A 25,738-nucleotide genomic window follows, 5' to 3' on the forward strand; every position below is an offset into this window, starting at 1 on the left:
AGTTTTATGGTTAAGGTTAGGGTTATGTTTATGGATAGGGTTAGGGTTATGGTTATGGTTAGGGTTAGGTTTTGGGTGTCGGGTTAGGGTTAGGGTTAGGGTGTCGGGTTAGGGTTAGGGGTAGTGTGTCATGTTAGTGTTAGGGTTAGGGTTACAGTTAGGCTTAGGGTTACGTTTAGGGTTGGGTTATGGTTAGGTTTAGGGTTAGGGATAGGGTTAGGGTTAGGGTTAGTGTTAGGGTTAGGTGTGGGTGTGGTTTTAGGGTTAGGGTTTCTTGTGTCTTGTTAGGGTTAGGGTTAGAGTGTCGTTTTAGGGTTAGGGTTATGGATATGGGTAGGGTGTCTGGTGTCGGGTTAGAGTTACGGTTAGGGTTTGGGTGTCGTGTTAGGGTTGGGGTGCCTGGTGTCGGTTTAAGGTTAGAGGGTCGTCTTAGTGTTAGCAGTAGTGTGTCGTGTTAGGGTTACGGGTAGGTTTAAGGTTAGGTTTAGCGTTAGGGTTAGGGTTAGGGATAGGGTTAGGTTTGGGGTGAGGTTTAGGGTTAGTGTTAGGGTTAGGATTAGGGTTAGGATTTGGGTGTCGTGTTTGGGTTGTGTTGTCTTTTATCGGGTTATGGTTGGGTTAGGGTTATGGTGTCGTGCTAGGGTTAGGGATAGGGTTAGGTTTAGGGTTAGGGATAGAGTTAGGGTTAGGTTTAGGGTTAGGGTTAGGGATAGGGTTAGGGATACAGATAGGGAAATGGTTCGGGTTAGTGTTAGGTTTAGGGTTAGGGTTAGGGTTCGTGTTGGGGTCAGGGTGGCGGGTTAGGGCTTGGGTTAGGCTCAGGGTGTCCGGTTAGATTGTTGGGTTAGGATTAGGGTTCGGGTTAGCGTTAGGGTTAGGGTAAGTGTTAGGGTTAGTTTTATGGTTAGGGTTAACGTTAGGTTAATGGATAGCTTTAGCGTTAGGGTTAGGGTTAGGGTTATGTTTAGAGTTTGTGTGTCGGGTTAGGGTTAGGGTTATGTTGTATGGTGTCGGGTTAGGGTTAGGTTTAGGGTTAGGGATAGGGTTAGGGTTAGAGTTAGTGTTAGGGTTAGGTGTGGGTGTCGTTTTAGGGTTAGGGTGTCTTGTGTCTGGTTAGGGTTAGGTTTAGGGTGTGGTTTTAGGGTTAGAGTGTCGTTTTAGGGTTAGGGTTATGGTTATGGGTAGGGTGTCTGGTGTCGGGTTAGTGTTACGGTTAAGGTTTGGGTGTCGTGGTAGGGTTGGGGTGTCTGGTGTCGGTTTAAGGTTAGAGGGTCGTCTTAGTGTTAGCGTTAGTGTGTCGTGTTAGGATTACAGGTAGGTTTAAGGTTAGGTTTAGCATTAGGGGTAGGGTTAGGGATAGGGTTAGGTTTAGGACTAGGTTTAGGGTTAGGGTTAGGGTTATGGTTTGGGTTTCGGGTTAGGGTTAGGGTTAGGGTGTCGAGTAGGGTTAGGGGTAGTGTGTCGTGTTAGGCTTAGGGATAGGTTTAAGGTTAGGGTTACGTTTAGGGTTAGGGTTCGTGTTAGGGTTAGTGTGGCGGGTTAGGGCTTTTGTTAGGGTTAGGGTGTCAGGTTAGGGTGTCATGTTCGCGTGTCGGGTTAGGTTTAGGGTGTCGGGTATGGTTAGGTTTAGGTTTAGGTTTAGTGTTAGGGATAGGGTTAAGGTTCGGGTTAGGCTTAGGGTTATGTTTAGTGTTTGTGTGTCGGGTTACGGTTAGGGTTAGGTTGTCTGGTGTCCAGTTAGGGTTAGGGTTAGGGTAAGGGTTAGGGATAGCGTTATGGTTAGGGTTAGGGTTACTGTTAGGTTTAGGGTTAGGGTTAGGTTTAGTGTGTCTGGTGTCGGATTAGAATTAGGGTTAGGATTAGCGTTATGGTTAGGGTAAGTGTTAGGGTTAGTTTTATGCTTAGGGTTAGGATTAGGTTTATGGATAGGTTTAGCGTTAGGGTTAGGCTTAGGATTATATTTAGGGTTTGTGTGTCGGGTTAGGGTTAGCGTTAGTGTTAGCGTTAGGGATAGGGTTAGGTTATGGTTAGGCTTATGTTTAGGGTGTCCGGTTAGGGTTAGGTTTAGGGTTAGTGTCAGGGTTAGGTTTAGGTATAGGGTTAGGATTAGGGTTAGGTTTAGGTTTAGGGATAGGGTTAGTGTTATGGCTATGGTTAGGGTTAGGGTTTGGGTGTCGTGTTACGGTTGGGGTGTCTTGTGTCGGGTTAGGGTTGGCGTTAGGGTTATGGTGTCGGGTTAGGGTTAGGGTTACCGTTATGGTTAGGGTTAGGGACAGGGTTATGGTTAGGGTTAGGGTTAGGATTAGGGGTCGTGTTAGGGTTAGGGTGGCGGGTTAGGGCTTGGGTTAGGGTCAGGGTGTCGAGTTAGATTTTCGTGTTAGGGTTAGGGTTAGGGCTAGCATTAGAGTTAGGGTAAGTGTTAGGGTTAGGATTAGGGTTCTGGTTAGGGTTAGCTTTAGGGTTAGGGTTATGAATAGCTTTAGTGTTAGTGTTAGGGTTAGGGTTATGTTTAGGTTTTGTGTGTCGGGTTAGGGTTAGGGTGATGTTGTCTGGTGTCAGGATAGGGTTAGTGTATAGGGTTAGGGTTAGGGATAGGCTTAGAGTTAGGGTTAGGGTTAGGGTTAGGTTTGGTGTTGTTTTAGGGGTAGGGTGTCTTGTATCCAGTTAGGGTTAGGTTTAGGGTGTCATTTTAGGGTTAGGGTGTTGTTTTAGGGTTAGGGTTAGGGTTGGGTTAGGGGTAGGTTTTGGGTGTTGTGTTAGGATTGGGGTGTCTGGTGTTGGGTCAAGGTTAATGCGTCGTGTTAGGGTTAGGGTTAGGATGTCGTGTTAGGGTTAGGGATAGGTTTAAGTTTAGGTTTAGCGTTAGGGTTAGGGTTAGGGGTAGGGGTAGGGGTAAGGTTAGGGTTAGGGTTTGGGTGTCGCGTTAGGTTTAGGGTTAGTTTTAGGGTTAGGGTTTGGGCGTCGGGTTATGTTTAATGTGTCTCTAGTCGGGTTGGGGTTAGGGTTAGTGTAAGGGTTAGGGTGTCCGGTTAGGTTTAGGGTTAGGTTTAGGGTTAGGGTTAGGGTTAGGGATAGGCTTAGGGCTAGGGTTGGGGTTAGGGTTAGGGTTTGGGTGTAGGGTATAGTTAGTGTTAGGGTGTCTGCTGTCGGATTAGGGTTAGGGTTAGCGTTAGGGGTAGGGGCAGGGTTCCGGATAGGGACAGTGTTAGGGTAAGTGTTAGGGTTAGGGTTAGGGTTGGGTTTAGGATTAGTGTTAAGGTTAGGGTTACCGTTTGGGTTAGGATTATGCATAGGATTAGGGTTAAGTTTAGGGTTAGGGTTAGGGTTAGGGATAGGGTTAGGGTTAGGGTTAGGTTTAGGGTTAGGTTTAGGGATAGGGTTAGGGTTAGGGTTAGGTTTAGGGTTTGGGTGTCGTGTTAGGTTTGGTGTGTCTTCTGTCGGGTTACGGTTGGGGTTAGGGTTAGGGTTAGGGTTAGGGTTAGGGGTAGGGGTAGAGTGTCTGGTGCCGGGTTAGGGTTATGGTTAGGGTTTGGGTGTTGTGTTAGGGTTGGTGTGTCTTGTGTCGGGTTAGGGTTAGGGTTAGGGTTATGGTGTCGTGTTAGGGTTAGGGTAAGGGTTAGGGTTAGGGATATGGTTAGGGTTAGGGTTAGGGATAGGGTTAGGGTTAGGGTTAGGTTTAGGGTTAGAGTTAGGTTTAGGGTGTCTCATGTCCGGTTGTGGTTATGCTTAGGGTCAGGTTAGGGTTAGTGCTAGGGTTTCGGTGTCGTGTATGTTTAGGGTTAGGGTTACGGTTCGGTTTATGGTTAGGGATAGGGTTAGGGTTAGGGTTAGGGTTAGGGTTAGGGTGGCGGTTTAGATCTTGGGTTAGAGTTAGGGTGTCGGGTTAGGATGTCGGGATAGCGTGTCTGGTTAGGGTTAGGGTGTCGGGTAAGGGTTAGGGTTAGGGTTAGTTTTAGTGTTAAGTATAGGGTTAGGGTTAGAGTTAGGGTTAGGGTTCGGGTTAGGGTTAGGGTGGCAGTTTAGATCTTGGGTTAGAGTTAGGGTGTCGGGTTAGGGTGTCGGGATAGCGTGTCGTGTTAGGGTTAGGGTGTCGGGTAAGGGTTAGGGTTAGGGTTAGGGTTAGCTTAGGGTTTGTGTGTCGGTTTAGGGTTAGGGTTAGTGTTTGGGTGTCGTGTTAGGGTTAGTGTGTCTCGTGTCGGGTTGGAGTTAGGGTTAGGGTTAGGGTTAGGGAGTCATGTTAGGGTTAGGATATCGGGTTATTGTTAGGGTGTCGGTTTAGGGTGTCGGGTTACAGTTAGGGTGTCGGGCTAGTCTTAGATTTAGGGTGTCGGGATAGGGTGTCGTGTTGGGGTTAGTGTGTCAGATTACGGTGTCGGGTTAGGGTCAGTGTTAGGTTAGGGTGTCTGGTTAGTGTTAGCGTTAGGGATAACGTTAAGGTTAGGGTTAGCATTAGGGTTAGGGTTAGGTTTAGGGTTAGGCTTAGGGATACGGTTAGGGTTAGGGTTAGAGTTAGGGTTTGGGTGTCGTGTTAGGGTTGGGGTGTCAGATTAGGATGTTGGGTTAGGGTTAGGGTTAGGGTTATGTTTAGGGTTAGGTTTAGGGATATGGTTAGGGTTAGGGTTAGGGTTTGGGTGTCGTGTTAGGATTGGGGTGTCTTGTGTCGGGTTAGGGTTAGGGTTATGGTGTCATGTTCGGGTTAGGGTTAGGGTTAGTGCTAGGGATAGGGTTTGGGTTAGGTTTAGGTTTAGGGTTGGGGTTTGGGTGTCGTGTTAGGTTTAGGGTTTCTCATGTCCGGTTGGGGTTATGGTTAGGATTAGGTTTAGGGTATTGTTTTAGGGTTACGGTTTTGTGTTATGGTTAGGGTTTCAGGTTAATGTTAGGGTGTCAGGTTACGGTTAGTTTTAGGGTGTCGGGTTCGGTTTAGGGTTAGGGATAGGGATAGGGTTAGGAATAGGGTTTTGGTGTCGGTTAGAGTTATGGTTAGGTTGTCTGCTGTCAGGTTATGGTTACGGTTAGTGTAGGGTTAGGCTTAGGGTTACGATATCGTGTTAACGTTAGGGTTAGGGTTAGGGTTAGGGTGTCTGGTGTCGGGTTAGCGTTAGGATTAGGGTTAGGCTTAGGGTGTCGGGTTAGGTTTGGGGTTAGTCTGTCGTGTTATGTTTAGGGTTAGTGTTAGACTGAGGGTTAGGATATCGGGCTAGGCTTAGGGTTAGGGTTAGGGTGTCTAGTGTCGGGTTAGGTTTAGGTTTAGGGTTAGGCTTAGGGTGTCAGGTTAGGGTTATGGGTAGTGTGTCATGTTAGGGTTAGGGATAGGGTTAGGGTTAGGGTTAGGTTTAGGGTCAGGGTTCGAGTTAGGGTTAGTGTTAGGGTTAGGGCTTTTGTTAGGATTAGGGTGTGGGTTTAGTTTTTCGGGTTAGTGTGTCATGTTAGCATGTCGGGTTAGGGTTAGGGTGTCAGGTATGGTTAGGGTTATGGTTAGGTTTAGGGTTAGGGTTAGGGTTATGTTTAGTATTTGTGTGTCGGGTTTGGGGTTAGGTTGTCTGGTGTCGGGTTAGGGTTAGGGTAAGGTTTAGGAATGGGGTTAGGGTTAGGGTTAGGGTTAGGGTTACGGATAGGGTTAGGATTCCGGTTAGTGTTAGGTTTAGGGTGAGGGTTAGGGTTCGTGTTGGGGTCAGGGTGGCCGGTTAGTGCTTGGGTTAGGGTTAGGGTGTCGGGTTAGATTGTCAGGTTAGGATTAGAGTTAGGGTTAGCGTTAGGGTTAGGGTAAGTGTTAGGGTTAGTTTTATGCTTAGGGTTAAGTTTAGGTTTATGGATAGGTTTAGCATTAGGCTTAGGGTTAGGTTTATGTTTAGGGTTTGTGTGTCGGGTTAGGGCTAGGGTTAGGTTGTCTGGTGTCGGGATAGGGTTAGGTTTAAGGTTAGGGTTAGCGATAGGGTTAGGGTTAGGGTTAGGGTTATGGTTAAGGTGTCCGGTTAGGGTTAGGATTAGGGTTATGGTTATGTTTCGGGTTTGTGTGTCGGGTTAGGGATAGGGTTAGGTTGTCTGGTGTCAGGATAGGGTTAGGGTTAGTGTTAGGGATAGGGTTAGGGTTAGGGTTAGGGGTCGTGTTAGGGTTAGGGTGGCGGGTTAGGGCTTGGGTTAGGGTCGGGGTGTCGGGTTAGATTGTTGGGTTAGGATTAGGGTTAGGGTTAGCGTTAGGGTTAGGGTAAGTGTTAGGGTTAGTTTTATGGTTAAGGTTAGGGTTATGTTTATGGATAGGGTTAGGGTTATGGTTATGGTCAGGGTTAGGGTTTGGGTGTCGTGTTAGGGTTAGGGTTAGGGTGTCGGGTTAGGGTTAGGGGTAGTGTGTCATGTTAGTGTTAGGGTTAGGGTTACAGTTAGGCTTAGGGTTAGGTTTAGGGTTGGGTTTAGGGTTAGGGTTAGGGTTAGGGTTATGTTTATGGTTTTTGTGTCGGTTTAGGGTTAGGGTTCGGTTGTTTGGGGTCGGTTTACAGTTACGGTAAGGGTTAGGGTTATCATTAGAAATAGGGTTAGGGTTAGAGTTATGGTTAACGTTACGGTTAGGGTTATGGTTAGGGTTAGGTTTATGGTTATGGTTAGGTTTATGTTTACGGTTTATGTGTCGGGTTTGGGTTTGGCTTAGGGTGTCTGTTGTCAGATAAGTGTTTCGGTTAGGTTTTGGGTGTCGTGTTAGGGTTGGGGTGTCTGGTGTCGGGTTAGGGTTACAGATAGGGATAGCGTTAGGGTTAGGGTTAGGGTTACGTTTCGGTTAGGGTTAGGATTCTGGTTAGGTTTAGGGTGGCGGTTTAGGGCTTGGGTTAGGGTTAGGCTGTCGGGTTAGGTGGTCACGATAGGGTTAGGGTTAGGGTTAGGTTTAGGGTTAGTTTTAGGGATAGGTTTAGCATTAGGGTTATGGTTATGGTTTGTGTGTAGGGTTCGGTTTAGGGTTAGGGTGTATTGTTTCGGTTTAGCTTTAGGGTTAGGGTTAGGGTGTCGTGTTAGGGTTAGGGTTAGGTTTAGGGTTAGGGATAGGGTTAGGTTGAGCGTTAGGTTTAGGCTTAGGGTTTGGGTGTCATGTTAGGGTTCGGGTGTCTTATGTCGGGTTAGAGTTGAGGTTAGGGTTATGGTGTCGTGTTATGGTTAGGGTTACCGTTAGGTTTGGGTTAGGGATAGGGTTAGGGTTAGGGTTGCAGGGGTTAGGTTTCGGGTTAGGGTTATGGTTTGGGTGTCGTGTTAGGGTTGGGGTGTCTTGTTTCGGGTTAGGGTTGGGGTTAGGGTTATGGTGTCGTGTTAGGGTTAAGGTCACCGTTCGGGTTAAGGTTAGGGAAAGGGTGAGGGTTAGGGTTAGGGATAGGGTTAGGGATAGGGTTACGGTTAGGGTTAGATTTAGGTATAGGGATATGGTTAGGGTTAGGGTTAGGGATAGGGATAGGAACAGTGTTAGGGTTTGGGTGTCAGTTAGAGTTAGGGTTAGGTTTAGGTTAGGGTTAGATTTAGGGATAGGATTAGGTTTAGGGATAGGGTTAGCGTTAGAGAAAGGGTTAGGGTTTGGGTGTCGTGTTAGGGTGAGGGTTAGTCTTAGGGATAGCGTTAGATTTAGGGTTAGGGTTTGGGTGTCATGTTATGTTTAGGGTGTTTCATGTCCGGTTGGGGTTATGGTTAGGGTTACTTTTAGGGTGTTGTTTTAGGGTTACGGTGTCGTATTAGGGTTAGGGTGTCAGGTTCGTGTTAGAGTGTCGGGTTAGGGTGTTGAATTAGCATGTCGGGTTAGGGTTAGGGTGTTGGATTCGGTTTAGGGTTAGGGTTACGGTTAGGGTTAGGGTTAGGGATAAGGTTGGGGTTAGGGTTTGGGTGTCAGTTAGGGTTAGGGTTAGGGTGTCATTTTAGGGTTAGGGTGTCAGGTTAGAGTTAGGATTAGGTTTAGGGTGTCAGACTGTCTGGATAGGGTCAGGGTTAGGGTTAGGGTGTCTGGTTAGTGTTAAGGTTAGTGTTAGGGTTAGGGTTAGGGTTAGGGTTAGGGATAGATTTAGGTTTAGAGTTAGGGTTAGAGTTAGGGTTAGGGTGCAGATTAGCGTTAGGGTTAGGGTTAGTTTTTGGGTGTCGGGTTAGGGTTAGGGTGTCGGGTAAGGGTTAAGGTTAGGGTTAGGGTTAGGGTTTGGGTTAGCATTATAGTTAGGATTAGGGTTAGGGTTACTGTTAGGGATAGATTTAGGTTTAGGTTTATGGTTATGGTTAGGGTTAGGGTTAGGTTTAGGGTTAGGGTTAGGGTTAGGGTTGGGGTTAGGGTGTCCGGTTAGTGTTATGTTTAGGGTGTCTTTTTTTTGTTTAGGGTGTCCGGTTAGTGTTATGTTTAGGGTGTCTTTTTTATGTTTAGGGTGTCCGGTTAGTGTTATGTTAGGGTGTCTGGTTAGGGTTGGGGTGTTCGGTTAGGTTGTTGAATAAGCGTGTCGGTTTAGGGTGTCGTGTTACGGTTATGGTGTCTGGTTAGGGTTAGGTTTAGGGTGTCGGGTTATGGTGTCAGGTTAGAGTTAGGTTGTCAGATTAGGGTGTCGGGTTAGGGTCAGGCTTAGGGTTAGGGCGCCCGGGTAGTTTTAGGGTTAGTGTTAGCGTTGGTTTTAGGGTTAGGGTTAGGGTTAGGGTTACGGCTTGGGTTAGGTTAGGATGTCGGATTAGGGTGTCGGGTTAGCGTGTCAGGTTAGAGTGTCGGGTTAGGGTTAGGATGTCAGGTAAGGGTGTCGGGTAAGGGTTTGGTTGTAAGGTATGGTTAGGGTAAGGGTGTCTGGTGTTGTGTTAGGGTTACGGTTAGTGTTTGGGTGTCTTGTTAGGGTTGGGGTGTCCGGTGTCGGGTTAGGGTTAGGGTTAGGGTGTCGTGTTAGGGTTAGTGTTTCGGTATCATGTTAGGGTGAGGGAGAAGGTTAGGGTTAGGTTTAGGGTTAGGGTAAGGGTTAGGGATAGGGTTAGGTTTAGGGTTAATGTTAGGGTTAGGGTTAGGGTTAGGGTTTTGGTTAGGGATAGGGTTATGTTTAGGGTTAGGGTTAGGGTTAGGTTTAGGTTTGGGTGTCGTGTGAAGTTTAGGGTGTCTTATGTCGTGTTGGGGTTAGGGTTACGGTTGGGGTTATGGTGTCCGGTTATGGTTAGGTTTAGTGTGTCGGGTTAGGGTTATGGTTAGGGTTAGGTTTAGGTTTAGGGTACCGGGTTAGGGTGTCAGGATAGGGTTAGGATGTCAGATTAGGGTGTCGGTTTACGGTCAGGTTTAGGGTTAGCGTGTCTGTTTAGTGTTAGAGTTAGTGTTAGGGTTAGGGTAAGGGTTAGGGATAGGGTTACGGCTTGGGTTAGGGTTAGGGTTAGGGTTTGTGTTAGGGTTAGGGTGGCTGGTGTTGGGTTAGGGTTAGGGTTAGAGTGTCAGGTTAGGGTTAGGGTTAGGTTAGGGTTAGTGTTAGTGTTAGTGTTAGGGTTAGGGTTAGGGTTAGGGTTAGGGTTAGGGTTAGGGTTAGGTTTTGGGTGTCATGTTAGGGTTGGGGTGTCTTGTGTCGTGTTAGGGTTGGGGTTAGGGTTATGGTGTCGTGTTAGGGTTAGAGTTACCATTAGTGTTAGGGTTAGGGTTAGGGTTAGGTTTACGGTTAGGGTTAGTGTGTCTGGTGTCGGTTTAGGGTTACGGTTTGTTTTTCGGTGTCGTGTTAGGGTTGGGGTGTCTGGTGTCGGGTTAGGATTAGGGTTAGGGTTTTGTGTTAGGGATAAGGCTAGGTTTAGGGTTAGGGTTAGGGTTAGGGTTTGGTTTGGGTGTCTTATTAGGGTTAGGGTGTCTTGTGTCCGATTAGGGTTAGGTTTAGGTTTAGGGTTAGCATAGGTTTAGGGTTAGGGATAGGGTTATTTTTAGGGTTACAGATAGGAATAGGGTTCTGGTTAGGGTTCGGGTTAGGGTTCGTGTTAGGGTTATGGTTAGGTTTAGCTTTAGGGTTAGGGTTAGTTTTAGGGTTAGGGTTAGGTATAGGGATAGGGTTAGGGTTAGGGTTTGGGTGCCGGTTGGAGTTAGGGTTAGTGTTAGGGTTTGGTTAGGGTTAGTTTTAGGGATAGGGTTAGGTTTAGGGTTAGGTTTGGGGATAGGGTTAGCGTTAGGTTTAGGGTTAGTGTTAGGGTTAGGTTTAGGGTGTCTCATGTCTGGTTGTGGTTATGGTTAGGGTCAGGTTTAGGGTGTTGTTTTAGGGTTACGGTGTCGTGTGACAGTTAGGGTGTCGTGTTAAAGTTAGGGTGTTGTGTTAGCATCAGGTTTAGGGTGTCGGGTTCGGTTTAGGGTTAGGTTTAGGTTTATGGATATGGATACGGTTAGGGTTAGGGTTTGGGTGTTGGTTAGAGTTATTGCTAGGGTGTCTGCTCTTGGATTAGGGTTAGGGTTAGTGTAGGGTTAGGCTCAGGGTTACGATATCGTGTTAGTTTAGGGTTAGGGTTAGGGTTAGGGTGTCCGCTGTTGGGTTAGGATCAGGTTAGGGTTAGGCTTAGGGTGTCGTGTTAGGGTTAGGGGTAGGGTTAGGTTTGGGTTAGGGTTAGGCTTAGGGTTAGGATATCGGGTTATGGTTATGGTTAGGGTCAGGGTTAGGATTAGGGTTATTTTTAGGGTTAGCGTTAGGGTTAGGGTTGGGTTATGGTTAGGGTTAGTTTTAGGGTTAGCGTTACGGTTAAGTATAAGGTTGGGTTAGGGTTAGGGTTAGTGTTGGGGTTATGGTTATGGTTAGGGGTAGGTGTTAGGGTTAGTGTTAGTGTTAGATTCAGTTTTAGGATTGGGTTTGGGGATGGGTTTGGGGTTAGGGTTAGGGTTATGTTTGGGGATAGGATAAGAGTTAGGTTTAGTGTTGGGTGAGGGTTAGGGTTGGGTTAGGGTTATGGTTATGGTTAGTGTTGGGTTAGGGTTACGGTTATGGTTAGTGTTGGGTTAGGGTTAGGGGTTAGGGTTAGTGTTAGATTTAGTGTTAGTTTTAGGTTAGGGTGGGGGTTAGGGTTAGTGTTGTGGTTAGGGTTAAGTTATTGTTAGAGTTAGTATTAGGGTTAAGGCTAGAGGTTAGGTTTAGTGTTAAATTTAGGGTTTGTTTTGGGTTTAGGGTTAGGGTTACGTTTAGGATTACGTTTGAGTTAGGGTTGGGGTTAGGGTTAGGTTCAGGGTTGGGTTTGGGTTTGAGATTTGAATTGAGTTAGGGTCAGGGTTAGTGTTAGGTTTGGGGAAGGGGTTGTGGTCAGGGTTAGGGTTAGGTTACGTTTAAGGGTTAGTGTTAGGGTTAGGGTTGGTGTTAGGGTTGAGATAGGTTTAGGGTTATTGTTGGAGTTAGGGTTAAGGCTGAGTTAAGGTTAGGGTTGGGGTTGGGGTTAGGGTTGGCCTTAGGGTTAGCATTTGTTGTAGGGTTAGGGTTAGGGTTAGTTTGGGGGCTGGGGTTAGGCTTAGGGTTAGGGTTGAGTTAGGGTTAGGGCTATGGTTAGGTTTAGGGTTAGTGTTGGGGTTAGGGTTGAGTTAGCTGTAGGGTTATGGTTAGAGTTGGGGTTGTTGTTGGGGCCATAGGCCTGGGGCGGTGGCCGACAGGAGCTATTCCACACTCGAGGCCAGGGCTGGCGGCCATGAGCAGTTACCCAGGTTCAAGGATCGGCGGCTGCGTGGGAACAGGAGGGCCGAGAGGATTTACTCTACATCCAAGGTCAGGAGGGGCCATCATGGGTAGATACCCCTTGTCCAAGGTAAGGAGAAACGGGCTGCACTTTGCTGGAGAAGCCGTGAATAGATACCCTATGTCCAAGGTAAGTGAAACCCAAGTAAGATGGTAGGTGTTGTGAGAGGGCATCAGAGGGCAGACACACTGAAACTATAACTACAGAACACTAGCTAATCAGATCACACGGATCACAGCCTTGTCTATCTCAATGAAACTAAGCCATGCTGTGTGGGACCACCCAAGACGGAGGGGTCATGGTGGAGAGGTCTGACAGAATGTGGTCCACTGGAGAAGGGCATGGCAAAGCACTTCAGTATTCTTGCCTTGAGAACCCCATGAAAAGGTAAAAATACAGGACACTGAACGATGAACTCCCCAGGTCAGAAGGTGCCCAATATGCTACTGGAGATCAGTGGAGAAATAACTCCAGAAAGAATGATGGGATGGGGCCAAAGCAAAAACTATACCCAGCTGTGGATGTGACTGGTGATAGAAGCAAAGTCCGATGCTGTTAAAAGCAATATTGCATAGGAACCTGGAATGTTAGGTCCATGAATCAAGGCAAATTGGAAGTGGTCAAACAGGAGATGACAAAAGTGAACGTTGACATTCTAGGAATCAGCGAACTAAGATGGATTGGAATGGGTGAATTTAACTCTGATGACCTAGCAGGAATCCCTTAGAAGAAATGGAGTAGCCATCATGGTCAACAAAAGAGTCCGAAATGCAGTACTTGGATGCAATCTCAAAAACGACAGAATGATCTCTGTTCGTTTCCAAGGCAAACCATTCAATATCATGGTAATCCAAGTCGATGCCCCGACCAGTAACGCTGAAGAAGCTGAACTTGAACAGTTCTATGAAGACCTACAAGACCATTTAGAACTAACACCCAAAAAAGTTGTCCTTTTCATTATAGGGGACTGGAATGCAAAAGTAGGAAGTCAGGAAACACCTGGCATAACAGGCAAATTTGGCCTTGGAGTACAGAATGAAGCAGGGCAAAGGCTAATAGATTTTTGCCAAGACAAGGAACTGGTCATAGCAAACACCCTCTTCCAACAACACAAGAGAAGGCTCTACACATGGACATCACCAGATGGTCAACATGGAAATTAGATTGATTATATTCTTTGCAGCCAAAGATGGAGAAGCTCTATACAGTCAGCAAAAACAAGACCAGGAGCAGACTGTGGCTCTGATCATGAACTCCTTATTGCCAAATTCAAACTTAACTTGAAGAAAGTAGGGAAAATCACTAGACCATTCAGGTATGACCTAAATCAAATCCATTATGATTATACAGTGGAAGTGACAAATAGATTTAAGGGACTAGATCTGATAGATAGAGTACCTGATGAACTATGGACAGAGGTTCGTGACATTGTACAGCAGGCAGGAATCAAGACTATCTCCATGGAGAAGAAATGCAAAAAAGCAAAATGGCTGTCTGAGGAGGGCTTACAGATAGCTAGGAAGAGAAGAGAAGCGAAAAGCAAAAGAGAAAGGGAAAGATATTCCCATCTGAATGCAGAGTTCCAAAGAATACCAAGGAGAGATAAGAAAGCCTTCCTCAGCGATCAATGCAAAGAAATAGAGGAAAACAACAGATTGGGAAAGACTAGAGTTCTCTTCAAGAAAATTAGAGATACCAAGGGAACATTTCATGCAAAGATGGGCTCGATAAAGGACAGAAATGATATGGACCTAACAGAAGCAGAAGATATTAAGAAGAGGTGGCGAGAATACACAGAAGAACTGTACAAAAAAGATCTTCACGATCCAGATAATCACGATGGTGTGATCACTCACCTAGAGCCAGACATCCTAGAATGTGAAGTCAAGTGAGCCTTAGGAGGCATCACTACGAACAGAGCTAGTGGAGGTGATGGAATTCCAGTTGAGCTATTTCAAATCCTAAAAGATGATGCTGTGAAAGTTCTGCACTCAATATACCAGCAAATTTGGAAAACTCAGCAGTGACCACAGGACTAGAAAAGGTCAGTTTTCATCCCAATCCCAAAGAAAGGCAATGCCAAAGAATGCTCAAAGTACCGCACAATTGCACTCATCTCACATGCTAGTAAAGTAATGCTCAAAATTCTCCAAGTCAGGCTTCAGCAGTACGTGAACCGTGAACTTCCAGATGTTCAAGCTGGTTTTATAAAAGGCAGAGGAACCAGAGATCAAATTGCCAATATCCGCTGTATCATCGAAAAAGCAGGAGAGTTCCAGAAAAACATCTATTTCTGCTTTATTGACTATGCCAAAGCCTTTGACAGTGTGGATCACAATAAACTGTGGAAAATTCTGAAAGAGATGGGAATCCCAGACCATCTGACCTGTCTCTTGAGAAACCTGTATGCGGGTCAGGAAGCAACAGTCAGAACTGGACATGAAACAACAGACTGGTTCCAAATAGGAAAAGGAGTACGTCAAGGCTGTGTATTGTCACCCTGCTTATTTAACATATGCAGAGTACATCATGAGAAACGCTGGGCTGGAAGAAACACAAGCTGGAATCAAGATTCCTGGGAGAAATATCAATAACCTCACATATACAGATGACACCACCCTTATAACAGAAAGTGAAGAAGAACTAAAGAGCCTCTTGATGAAAGTGAAAGAGGAGAGTGAAAAAGTTGGCTTAAAGCTCAACGTTCAGAAAACTAAGATCATGGCATCCAGTCCCATCACTTCATGGGAAATAGATGGGGAAACAGTGGAAACAGTGTCAGACTTTATTTTTCTGGGCTCCAAAATCACTGCTGATGGTGATTGCAGCCCTGAAATTAAAAGACGCTTACTCCTTATAAGGAAGGTTATGGCCAACCTAGATAGCATATTTAAAAGCAGAGACATTACTTTGCCAACAAAGGTCCGTCTAGTCAAGGCTATGGTTTTTCCAGTGGTCATGTATGGATGTGAGAGTTGGACGGTGAAGAAAGCTGAGCGCTGCAGAATTGATGCTTTTGAACTGTGGTGTTGGAGAAGACTCTTGAGAGTCCCTTGGATTGCAAAGAGATCCAATCAATCCATCCTAAAGAGATCAGTCCTTGGTGTTCATTGGAAGGACTGATGTTGAAGCTGAAACTCCAAGACTTTGGCCACCTCATGCGAAGGGTTGACTCATTGGAAAAGGCCCTAATGCTGGGAAGGATTGGGGGCAGGAGGAGAAGGGGACGACAAAGGATGAGATCGTTGGATGGCATCACTGACTTGATGGACGTGGGTTTGGGTAAACTCCGGGAGTTGGTGATGGACAGGGAGACCTGCCGTGCTGCAATTCATGGGGTCGCAGAGTGTCGGACTCGACTGAGCGACTGAACTGAACTGAACTGACTGGATATAGCCACAAAGTGGCAGCAGTACTTCATGCTCAACTCTGGTTCCTTGGACAAGCAGAGCCTCATGGAAAATCCTGTGTGTGGATTGTCAATTAAGTGAAATACTTTGGCCACCTGATGCGAAGAACTGACTTTTTGGAAAAGAGCCTGATGCTGGGAAATATTGAAAGCACAAGGATAAGGGGAAGACAGAGGATGAGATGGTTGGATGGCATCACTGACTCGATGGACATGAGTTTGAATAAACTCCCGGAGTCGGTGATAGACAGGGAGGCCTGGCCTGCTGCAGTCCATAGGGTCACAAAAAGTCAGACACGACAGCAACTGAACTGAAGTGAACTGGGCCAGGAGAAACACCAAACACCCAAAGGTTTGGTGTTCCCCGTTACCCTTGATCCACAGGACATGTCCTAACTCATCTTCCCTGTGTCAGGAAGGTACCCTGGAGAAGGAAACGGCAACCCACTCCAGTATTCTTGCCTGGAAAACGCCATTGACAGAGTAGCCTGTTGGACTACAGTCCATGGCATCACACAGAGTTGAACATGCCAGAGTACACATGCACTATGGGAAACACAAACCTGGTTCGGTAACACGTATAACTCAGATAATTAAAAGTCACAATATCTGTGAATTCCTAATACCCAGCCTAGTGTGTGATAAATGCAGAAAAAAATGCTCCTATTTCTTACCCAACCTGGGGGAGCTCACTGAAAGATTTTGCTGTCCAGACCAAGGGAAAGTTCAAATGCTCAGCTTGGTGTGTAAATAAATAAAGCTCAGATGAATCCATGTTAAATGTTATATTGTAGAGGTATTAACTTTTATTATTTACTTTGTGGTTCTAGTAACTATTTACTCCAGGAAAAACATAAACTATTCTGAATAATGAACTTTGGGTTTCTGATTAGCTCTAGCCTCTGAAATTCACAGTTTCTCTGATGGCTCCATGTGGCTTCTGAAGTGAGTAAATTGTGAGCACACAAAGAACAACTTCAACCCACATCCTAGTAAACAGGCAAAGCTAGTGAAAAGTATAAAGAAAAAAAAAACATTGCAGGTCCTGGAGACTGGCCAGTCCTCCTCCCATCCCCAGTATCATGTTAAAGGCACAATTCAAGGGTAAGGTTAAGGGTTCCATCTCCTGTCTGTCTCCTTGGAAGCAGGAAATCAATCTCTCCTGTGAAAGGTACACTCTGGAAGCTGAGGCCTGAGGGAGGAGGTCTGCAGGCCCAAACATCAAAGTGATTAACCAAGTTAATGCAATGATTTTCAGCACTTGAGTTTGGTATTTCGAGTATGTCATCTATCGTCTGCGTGGCATAACGTTGATTGCTCTCAGTTAATGTCTCTATTTGATCACTGTCAACTTCAACAGGTCTACCCGAATGTGGAGCATCGTCCAGCGAGAAATCTCCAGCATAAAACGTCACAAACCACTTTGGACACATTGAAACAGTGTGGGCGCTCCGGGGATGCCTGGACCCCCCAAATCTGGAAGAGGCAGGAAGGACCCTGGGCTGGAGCCTCTGGCGGGAGTGCAGTGCTGGGACACCTGACCTGAGACGTCTGGTCTCTAGGACTGAGAGAGGGCAGGCTTCTGTTGTTCAGAGCCTCCGTGTGTGGTCGTTTGTCACGGCTGCCCCAGGAAGCTCATGTAAGCCTTGTCCTGATCTTAAGCCTCCCTCCCATTAGGGGCAGCCCCCTGCACCTATGCTGTCTGCACCAACTGTGAGGTTCATGGTGAGCCCTGGCTCCCCTTCTTGGCACTGGCATTTTGGAGGGTGAGAGCAGACACCACCATGTGACCAGCCTCCAGCCGGGTGCCAAGTCTCTAGTGAGCTTCCCTGAGGGGATGGGGTGGGGGATGACTGCCAGGGTTCCGCCCTTCATCACTGGGGGAAGAGACAACCTAGACACCCTCTAGGGAGGAGGCGCAGGAAGGTGGTGAGTGACCAGCTCTGGGACCCCCCACCCGGGCAGCCACACTGCACCCTGAGTTGCATCTGCAGTGAGCATCCAACTTGTGCTAAGCCTGGAGCCTCCCAGCAGGTCCAAGGTGAGGCGGCCCTGCACACCCCGCCCCTGCCTCCATGTCTAGTAGGTGGACACCACTTCTCCTTGTCACTCCAGGAGCCCTGCAGTCCCCACTCCTTCCTCCACAACTAGTAGGTGGGACACCCCTTCTCCTTGTTTCTCCAGGAGCTCTGAAGATGCTGCCCTTTCCTCCAGGTCTAGTAGGGGGACACCCCTTATCCTTGTCACTCCAGGAGCCCTGCAGGCCCCACCCCTTCTTCCACGACTAGTAGGTGGGACACCCCTTCTCCTTGTCACTCCAGGAGCCCTGCAGACCCGCCCCTTCCTCCAGGTCTGGTAGGGGGACACCCCTTCTCCTTGTCACTCCAGGAGCCCTGCAGACCCGCCCCTTCCTCCAGGTCTGGTAGGGGGACACCCCTTCTCCTTGTCACTCCAGGAGCCCTGCAGACCCCACCCCTTCCTCCACAACTAGTAGGTGGGACACCCCTTCTCCTTGTTACTCCAGGAGCTCTGAAGATGCCGCCCTTTCCTCCAGGTCTAGAAGGTGGGACACCCCTTTTCCCTGTCACTCCAGAAGCCCTGCAGACCCCACCCCTTCCTCCAGGTATAGAAGGTGGGACACCCCTTCTCCTGTCACTCCAGGAGCCCTGCAGACCCGCCCCTTCCTCCAGGTCTGGTAGGGGGACACCTATTTTCCCTGTCACTCCAGGAGCCCTGCAGACCCCACCCCTTCCTCCAAGTCTAGTAGGGGGACACCCCTTCTTGTCACTCCAGAAGCCTTGCAGACCCTGCCCCTCCCTCCAGGTCTAGTCGGTGAGACACCCCTTCTTGTCACTCCTGGAGTGGTTCTGGAGCCAATCTGTGAGTGGTTCTGGGGTTTGCAGGCGGAGCCCCTGTTGCTGTGCCCCTCTTCCCCACATGAGCATCCAGAGCAAGCTGTCTGCTCTGCAGCCTGAATGCACCACCCCCCCACCCCCGGCAGTATTCTCAGGAAAGGATCCGGGGGTACTGTAGCAGCATCTGAAACCTCCTTTAATAGGGGTGTCCTTGTTCTCAACCCTTTAACATTGTTCACACCTTTAGCAGGATGTAACATAAGTCTTTAAGGTAAAAGGTCTAGAGAGAAGAGAGGAAGCTACAAACAAAACCAGATGGAACCAGCTGGGACCCCAATGACAACGAATCTGACTTCCAACAGATCCTGAGTCTCATTGTGTGTTGATTTTAGTCTGTTATTGATGTAGGGGATAGATGGGGCCCAGATTAGACCTTTATAACTGGCCTCTTGTTTGCATTTCATGGGACATGAAGAAGTGAACTTCAGGCTGGATACTTATAACTGTTAGCATTTCTGAGAGAAGAGAGAGGTGGGCTTCAGTCTAGGTATTTACAGTCAGCCTTCTGTTTGCCCTCTGAAATGGAAGTCACAACAGAGGGTAAATAGCCAGTGTTTGTCTCTTGTAAACACTTTATGGTAATAGTCATGGCAAGGACGAAGAGAGGGCAAAAGCCTGTATGAGTAAAAGATTAAGGGATTTCTGCCCCCCTCCTCATACTTTTGGGACAAGGGAGACACTACACATGCACAGAAAGGCTTCTTGGGTCAGAACTCAAGAGATAATGCCAGGCCCTAATGAGTCTTGCTCCTCCCAGAAGCTTTCACTTCGAGATCCATCCTGCCTGCGAGGTGAGTGTGCACCCAGAGGAGGGTCCCAGGGTAGGTCAGGTGTGGGAAAAGAAACCAGGTAACCGGCCTGAAGGAAAGCAAAGACCTGGAAGAACTGCGGTGTATAAATGACTTGACCACCTCTGCTGTGCTCCTCCTCACTGGGGAGGGATACCCACACCCTTTCTCTGCTTTGCTTCTATCTTAACAAACCATTTCTCTATGTGCTCTCCCACTTGTTGTTATGCTATGTCTCTAATAATAAATTTTACATCTGCATTTACAGTTTCTGCCTCCATGGTAAAAACATTTTTCACTGGGGGCAAAGATCTGGGGAAACATAGCTTCTAGCCTTTAGCCCTTGCTGGTCTGGTGGTTAGGATTCCTGGTTTGCATCCAGGATTCCCAGGCTCAATTCCTGGGCAGAGAATTAAGATCTCACTTTAGGTCACTGCTCGCTGCTAACTTGATCATTATATTAAGTGATACACCAATCGTTGGCCATGACAGAACATGAAGAACCAAAAAAAAAAAAAGGGTAAAAAGGAGGTGGCACCCTACTAACTCGGAAAGCCCTGCCCTTCTCTTAAACGGACCTGCCTCCCCAGGATTAGCTTCACTCTTCCTCCCTTTGTCTTTACTTTTAAAATCAAACCACTCTCTCCAGGAGAGCAAGACGTTGAGCTGTGAGCTCTGTTCTCACCTCTCCATTCTTTGGCCTCTGAACAAATCCTGTGCTGTGTTGGTCTCAGCTTTGGTTTCATAATCACCTACTTGAACCCAAATGGAAGAAGTAAACCTTCCTTGTTGAGGCAGAGAGCCCCGGCCAGGCCAGGGCCTGAGCAGAGTCCATAGGAATAAACTAGTAACAGTCTGTAAGGGGATGGTGGTCTCTGCCTGGGGGTGGGTGGAGGGCGCACCTATAGCTGCAGCACTGGCCATGGACAGCATAGCCCCCCTGAGCCTGGACTCTGCTCTCGTCCCCACACCCCAACGCCACCTGATGGTCTGACTCGGTGACACAGGCTGCTGGGTGTGCAGTCAGGAGGGGCCCAGAAGCAGCAACTGGAGCCAGATCAGACGTGTCTTTTCACGGGTGGTGGGTGTACTGGGTGTTAGGACTTTGCATGCAGAAAACAAACTGAGCCGCTAGAAAGCTCATGTGTGCTGTGGACTTGAAACCCACGTGCAGGGCAAGAGCTCCCACTGGATCCTGGCTCAGAAGCTTCTGCACAGGTGACGGCCACAGTAGTGGTCATGTCCTCCAGGCCTCCCTGGTGGGCACAGCTGGACCCACACCCCACGGGCTCCCCGGCCCGGAGCCTGAAGGGACAATGCTGGCAGGGCCTGGGGATGGGAGTGGTCACTCCACCAACCACCAAACCGAGCCCGTCCAGGCTCTGCTACAAGTCTGTTCTCTGAGTCCTGCAGACAGACCTGCAGGGAACAGGGGCTGTGAGTCCCATTCTGATGGTGTTCTGTGGAATTTCCACGAGACCCCTCTTTGCCCTGTTCTGAGCAAATGACTGGTCAGTCCATGCTACCATCAGCCCACAAGCAGGCTGAGAGGCTGAGGCTCCGAGCAGCCAAGTGACCCACCTGGAAGAACAGACGTGTGGCCATGGAGCAAGGCGTGTGCCCCCCGCCCAGGGTGATGGCCCGCACACAGCAGGTTCACGTCTGCCTCCTTCACCCCATCCCAGGGTGAATGTCCACTCACAGCAGGTTCACGTCTGCCCCTTCACCCCCTCCAGGTGCAGCTCACAGAGCCTCTTCTTAGGGGGACTCACTCACTGTCTTTTACCGGGGCTCCTGTCTCACATCCTGTCTCTGGGATCATCCGGAAGGCTTTTCCCTTGAGGCAGATTCAGTCTCATGTCTCCAGGGCTGCTTTCCTGGGTCACAGTCACCACCTTCCTGTCCACTCCCAGCTCAGACCACAAAGGACCCCTCAGGCCCCGAGCCCCCTGGCTCTGTCTGGGTGCTCCCTCCCCTCAGGCCTGACCCTTCCATCTAACAGCCCCTTCAGGGTCTTCAGGAGCTCCCACCACCCAGGGCAGTCTGTCTACTCTGTCCTGGGGAGGCCTCTATGGTGTCAGGTGCAAGAAGCAACAGGTTCCTGTGGGGCCTCCCACACACAGCACAGTGGCCAGCACCCACCTACTGACCTTTTCTCTCTGGATGGGCCCAGGGTGGGTTCAAGGGCCCCACTACGTGTCCTGGTTCTCATCTCATCCTGGCGCTGCCCATGGGGGAGTAGCTAAGCTACTCTGTGCCAGCAGCACAGAGAGGGTGTTCGTTTACACTCGCCTCCCAGGAGCACAGGGTTCTGGTGGGCAGGCTCCTTCAAGAGCAATGGGCTCACCTGGGCAGGTACTCGCAGAGCTCAGCACCCAGGAACCAAATACAGAGCCCTCGTTGCAGAACACCTCCAGTCCACCTGTTAGTCAGGTCTGAACTTGAGCCCCTCAGAGCAGGACCTGAACTAACAGTAGCTCCTGGACAGGGCCGTGGCCCTGGGCTTTACTGTGCAGTCTCCCTCCACCCAGTCTTCCAGAGACTTACCCTGAACCCGTGCACTGGGCCCTGTCTCCACACCCCACCCCTCCTCTCCTTACACGTGGGTTCCCCTCATTAGGAGAGGAAATTCTCGAAACTACCTCCACTCGTGGGCCGGATAAAATGGTTAGAAAACAAGCCAGGGCTCATCATCATCACCCAATTTCCTCCACCCCATCACCTCCAACGGACTTACTGCTTGCCTCATTCACACGCTCTGAAGAAGAAGAAGAAGAAGAAGAAAAGGGAGAAAAATGGTGATTGGAGCGGCGTAGCAGAGGGAATGGGAAGGTCCCCTTATGGTGGGGGAAATCCGCACAAAAGAGAGAAAAATACTGGCTGACTTCACTTCTTTGTGCCATGGGAAAGAGGAAAAAGGACAGCAAGGTTGTGAGCACTTGGATCATAAAGCACAAAGTGGTAGGGTCCTGGGATGGGATGGGGGAGCGGGAGGTGAGAGGGGTGCAATAGGCTAAGGAAGAAAGCGGGGTCAGGGCTGTTACCTCCTAGTGAGGATCAATGGAATTAACACTTAAGCTATGGTAAACCCCTGGACTGTGGAACCCGCATAGTCCTGGAAGGCAGGCATAATGTAAAGGACGGGAGAAAAACAAACACACATGTTACACACCAAGAAGGAAACCAACAGTCGTCCTCGTCCAGGAGGGAAATCTGTTTTTACCTTGAGTTATAGTGTAGTTTGAGCCCCTGAAGTGGAAAGACGACTCTATAAGTCAATTAGTGTATTTAAAATAGAAAAAGAGAATGAAAACAGCAAAAATAATAAAATGAACAGAAACTCGAAAAAAAAAAAGAGCGGAAAACCAAAAAAAAAAAAAAATTGGAAGAAGGAAAAGGTAAAAAACAAAAAAACAACAACAACAAAAAACAGGCAACGGAGAGAGAAAATGAGCTGATGAAATGAATCCAAAGTTGCAGCAAGCCTATGCCTTTCTAAATGAGCTCACTTTGGGCCATGACCAACGGCCCTGAAGGGAAAAAAGCATATGTGCCACACTCTCGGCATCTTTTGGTGCTAGGACCCTGAACGCTAGAAGAGTGGCTAGTGAGAAACTATAGAAATTGGAGTGGACCTCACTCGAGAGCAAAGTTGAGGTAAGGGTTTATTTTTGTCTGGGGAGGGGTTGTCCTCAGGCAGGGGTCTGGAGTGGGGAGACCTGTTAAAGTGAGAGGGTAGGTGGGCAGACATGTTTCCACAAGTGTGTTAGGATCTGAGTGGTGAGCCCATGGAATTCCTCCCCAGCCCGCATTTGTGTACTAAACTTGGAAGCCCTGCAGTGAATCTCTAGTGGGTAAGGCTGAAAGGCAAAATGCCCCCGAATCATTTGCATCCAGATCCCTTTAGTCCAGGGCCAGATCGAAAGTGCGTGTGGGGCTTCATCAAGGGGAATTCCCCGAGAAAAGTGTCAGTGGTTGGATGTCGGGAGTGGGAGTGAGCACGCCCTTGGATGCCTCAGCCAATGAGGAGCTTGCACGTGCGGGAGTGGGGCTATGGGAAAGCCATCAAAGGACCGATGGGACGGGGCCCAGGCCCTGTTTTGGAGATGGACCATCTGAGAGAAGGAGGCGTCATCGTGCAGCTGCAGGTAGGAGATAGAAACCCTTGTGGGCATTTTTTGCAGAGACCCGGGGGCTGCTTCTGCACATGGGGGAGGTGCGATTCTGTCTCCCTTCAACGCCTTAGCTGGAGGGCCAGGTTGTCGTCCCAGAACCGCTGGTGCGAATGCCCTTCAGGGACCCTCTGTACCTGTCGGGCCGTCGCTAGTGGTTGGGAGCCCCCAGTTGGGTGACTTGGCTCCTGGGTCAGCAGGGCTGGCGCCCGGCCAGAAAATCTCCCTGAGTTGGAGGGGGCCATGGGGGTGGGGGCTGGTCTTCAGAATCTGGGGAACACCTGCTACGTGAATGCAGTGCTGCAGTGTCTGAGCCACACGCCACCCGTGGCCAGCTGGATGGTGTCCCAGCAGCACGCCACTATCTGTCCAGCCCGCACCTCCTGCACCCTCTGTGCCATGCAAGCTCACGTGGCCCGAGCCCTCCTTCACCCGGGAGAGGTGATCCGGCCCCACAAGGACCTGCTGGCGGCCTTCCACAGACACCAGCAGGAAGATGCCCACGAGTTTTTGATGTTCACTCTGAATGCCATGCAGCAAGTGTGCTTGAGCGCATCCCAGCTATCGGGCCATCCCTCCGAGAACACCGCCCTCATCCGTCAGATCTTCGGGAGGACTTGGAGGTCTCAGATCCAGTGTCTCCACTGCCTCGGTGTTTTGGACACGTTTGAGCCTTATCTGGACATCAGCCTGGATATCACGGCGGCTCAGAGTGTGGAGTAAGCTCTGAGAGAGTTGGTGAAGCCCGAGAAGCTGGACGCTGAAAATGCCTATGACTGTGGCATTTGTCTCCAGAAGGCTCCTGCCACCAAGAGGTTGACTTTGTACAGCACCTCCCAGGTCCTGGTGCTGGTGCTAAAGTGGTTCACACAGGGGAGCGGGGCCAAAAGGGCTCAGGAAGTGCACTATCCCCAGTGCCTCGCTCGACATGTAGCCCTACACGTCTGAGCAGAAGGCAGGGCCACTGGGCTACGTGCTCTATGCCGTGCTGGTGCACTCCGGATGGAGTTGTGAGCAAGGACACTACTTTTGTTACGTCCGAGCAGGCAATGGCCAGTGGTATAAGATGGACGATGCCAAGGTGACCGTCTGTGATGAGACTGCTGCCCTGAGCCAGAGTGCCTACGTCCTCTTCTATGCCTGGGAGGGTGCGTTGGGAGGGAGTGCTGGGGGAGGGCCAGCGATCCCCCTCGGGGCTGACCCCACAGACCCTGGGGAGTCTGCAGGAGATGCCAGCGGCAGAGCTCCTGGGTCAGAGGGGTCCCCGGGGGACACAGGGTCGAAGAAATAAGCTTAGAGCAGTGGAGACGTCTCCAAGAACACAACTGAGCGAAGCCTGCCTTCGACCTCCGCAAGGTCCAGTCTGCCCTGCCTGCCGGTGCAGTCGTGGTTCAGCAGTCCAACCACGGAGGAGGGAGAAACGGAAAGCTGCCCAAACAGGAGCATGAGTGGTTCGAACGTCCCAGCACAGACGCCCCGCCTCCGGGGTGGATGAACGTCGGCAATGGCCCTTGTGCCAGCGGGAGGGCCAGAGTGACCAAGAGGAAGAAGAGGAAGGCACGGCCATCTCTGGGGCTGCGGTGGTAGGTAGGTTGTGACGCACATGCGTGCAGATGCCAACACCCCCTTGCGGCACGCACTGTGTGACGCACCAAGAGTTCCTCCGGGCGGTGTCCATGACGCAGCCTCCTGGAAAAAGTCGGGGCCTGGAGTGTGCCCGGGGCCTCGGTGTTCAGTTGGAACGTGTTCGTGCCTGAGCGCCTGAGCTCTGGAGGGCTGGCTCTGATGGGAAATTACTGGAGAGGATGGGGTGCATGACAGGGCCTGAGCATGGTCCGAGATTCTCCCGCTTCTGCGCAGGTGGGAGAGTCCTCCCTGGATGGGGTGTGTGTGTGTTTGCCTTTCTTTCCCCATCTCCATTCACGGGCCGCACCGCTGGCTGCTGGTGAGTGACGTGGCCTGGAGACGCCTCACAGAAGGCTCACGGCCAGCCGAGCAAGGAGACGATGTCCTGAGCCCTTTGGGGAGCAGGGGGGAGTGGGTGCAGGTCCATGAATTGTCTCCTTCCGGCCGGTAAGGCTCTCGAAAATGCCCCGAACTTCGAGCAGGGTCCGGGGAGAAGATGGGCAACCAGGATTTATGGGTGGATGTCCTTGGGAGGCCTAGTGCTACTTTAGAAAGTGTCGGGCAGGAATGAGGAGGGGATCCGTTCGTCACCTGCAGGACGCCCGCCCTCATCGTCACCACACATCTTCCTCCACCCCATCGCCTAAATGGACTTACTGCTTGCCCCATCCATACCCTCTGAAGAAGAAGAAAAAGGAGAAGATTGGAGTGGCAAGGCAGAGGGAATGGGAAGGTCGCCTTATGCTGGGGGAAATCCGTGCAAAAGAGAGAAAAATACTGGCTGATCTCGCTTATCTGTGCCATGGGAAGGAAGCAAAATGACAGCAAGGATGTGAGCACTTGGATCATAAAGCACAGAGTGGTAGGGTCCTGGGATGGGATGGGGGAGCAGGAGGTGGGAGGGGTGCAATAGGCTAACAAAGAAAGTGGTGTCAGGGCCGTTCTTTCCTAGTAAGGATCAATGGAATCAACACTTAAGCTATGGTAAACTCCTGGACTGTGGAACCCCCATAGTCCTGGAAGGCAAGCATAATGTCCAGGATGGGAGAGCAAACAAACACACATGTCACACACTAAGAAAGAAACCAACAGTCGTCCTCGTCCGGGAGGGAAATCTGTTTTGACCTTGAGTTATAGTGCGTTTTGAGCCCCTGAAGTGGAAAAACAACTCTATAAGTC

The 25,738-nt window shown here is 49.4% G+C and overlaps 1 pseudogene; it reads left to right on the forward strand.

Annotated features, from left to right (window-relative positions):
- The first annotated feature begins 22,783 nt into the window (after positions 1-22,783).
- LOC145521872 (ubiquitin carboxyl-terminal hydrolase 17-like protein 6) lies at positions 22,784-24,224 on the forward strand (annotated as a pseudogene).
- Positions 24,225-25,738: the final 1,514 nt, after the last annotated feature.

This window comes from Giraffa tippelskirchi, chromosome 9 (genome assembly GCF_054371585.1).
Source record: "Giraffa tippelskirchi isolate mGirTip1 chromosome 9, T2T-mGirTip1v1.2.pri, whole genome shotgun sequence".
Taxonomy (NCBI): Eukaryota; Metazoa; Chordata; class Mammalia; order Artiodactyla; family Giraffidae; genus Giraffa; species Giraffa tippelskirchi.